This window comes from Notothenia coriiceps, unplaced genomic scaffold, assembly GCF_000735185.1.
Source record: "Notothenia coriiceps isolate Sejong01 unplaced genomic scaffold, NC01 NC01_scaffold00032102, whole genome shotgun sequence".
Lineage (NCBI taxonomy): Eukaryota > Metazoa > Chordata > Actinopteri > Perciformes > Nototheniidae > Notothenia > Notothenia coriiceps.
The window spans coordinates 44,281-45,988 of NW_011364803.1; the positions used below are offsets into that span (position 1 = coordinate 44,281).

General features: G+C 39.3%; 1 long non-coding RNA gene across 1 annotated transcript in view; it reads right to left on the bottom strand.

The window, feature by feature from the left end:
• Positions 1-1,183, bottom strand: part of LOC104960636 (uncharacterized) — a 21,194-nt gene extending 20,011 nt beyond the window's left edge. The window contains exon 1 of the long non-coding RNA XR_800007.1: positions 1,100-1,183. This is a non-coding gene — a long non-coding RNA (uncharacterized lncRNA). The remainder of the gene's footprint in view (positions 1-1,099) is intronic.
• Between the last annotated feature and the right edge of the window lie 525 nt (positions 1,184-1,708).

Consider the following 1,708-nt stretch of genomic DNA (forward strand, 5'->3'; position numbering starts at 1 on the left):
TGTGTGTGTGTGTGTGTGTGTGTGTGTGTGAAGGGGGGGGGGCAATTATGTACAACTCCCCCTTCTCTCGCTACATTCTCCTCTCTCTCTACCCCCTACGGTGGCCCTGATGGGACACAACCTTTCATTTGCTCATTGCGGTAATTGGTGTATGTGAGGGGGAGGTACATGTGTTCTGCTCCCCCTCTGCGTCTGTCAGAGAATTAGAAAATGGAATTCTCTGAAGAGCAGCGTGCATCTGCCTCCCTTGTCCAAGATGACACATTTTCATTATTCACTGTGTGACAGAACAGATTTCTCCGTCCTCCGGCCACCGGCATACATTATGATTTGCCATTCGGAAAAAAATAATTTCCATTGTGATTAATTTCGCAAAAGTGCGTTTAAACAAATGGGTGTTAAATTAAATGCTTCTGTAATTAGGTCATTTTTTTGCCACAGGTCTTTCTCAACTGGCATTTAAAAAATATATAAATGATAACGTCTCTTCGCAACGGAAACAGTGTTCAAATTGGTTCGCAAATTAATTAGCTCTATAGGATGAACAAAAAATAATATGTTCGCCTGAAGTGTCATCAATTGATGCCTCTTCACTGTTACATTAAATCCCAATGTAAACCAAATCACATGGTGGCAATATTCGTAACAATTATTTTAAAGCTTTTTGCTAATGTGTAATGCAAAAAAGGTACATTAAAGTCAACTAATGTGTGATAACCTTCCGTTTTATTAACCGTCTTTTCTGTCTCACTTATTTTGTGCGTAAATGCTTTTGTAAAGCACTTACAAATGCATTTGTGTCTGAAATGTGCTACATAAATTAATTAACCTTAACATACCATAACCTACACCGCCTTATAACACGAAATGTGCTGCTGAAATGATGACTCTATTCATCGATAACTTGGTTAATAGTGCCTTACAAAAAAGCATTCACTTCGGAAACAATTAAGTATTCCAAAAAAAATGGAGTCTTATATAAATCATAATTTGATCCCTTGGCGGATTTAACATCATTGACATGTACATTTATATGAATGTATATATGTATATATGTATATATAATACACAATGTATACATGAGTATACATGAGTATACATGAGTATATGTTAAGTATTATTATTTGATGACGCCCTTAGTCTGTGTACTACGGTAGCAGTCGCACTGTTATTCTGTTCTTGTATGAAGGTACGTCCTAATGTGACGTCACTACGTTGACTAGGTACGTCCTAATGTGACGTCACTACGTTGACTGTTGTCAGTCTGTGAATAAACTTACCGGAGACATGCTGAAGAGAATACCGAGTCTGATTTACTTATTGTTCATACGCGATTCATGTGCACCCAAGCTTAACAGGTTATGGGCCCAGGCAGAGTTGGACACAAACCGACTTGGAGATAAGTGAGTTAGATTATCGGAAGAAGTGTTACGCGACGTATTACGCGTTAGCCCATTAAGCTAACAAGCTAGCTTAGCAAGTGAAGTATATTAGCAAGCTAGTAGCCCTCGCGGTAAAGTTGGCGCGCAAAAATGGCAAGCAGAGCAACAGGTCTCCTGGCACCGCAGCTCTTATTCAAAGGATGTGAAGATAAGTATGACCTTTGGGAAACAAGATTCCTAGGCTGCTTACATACTCTGAGGCTAAAAGAGACTATCTTACATGAGCCCACCGGTGCTGATCAAGAACAGCTAGATGCAGATAGAAG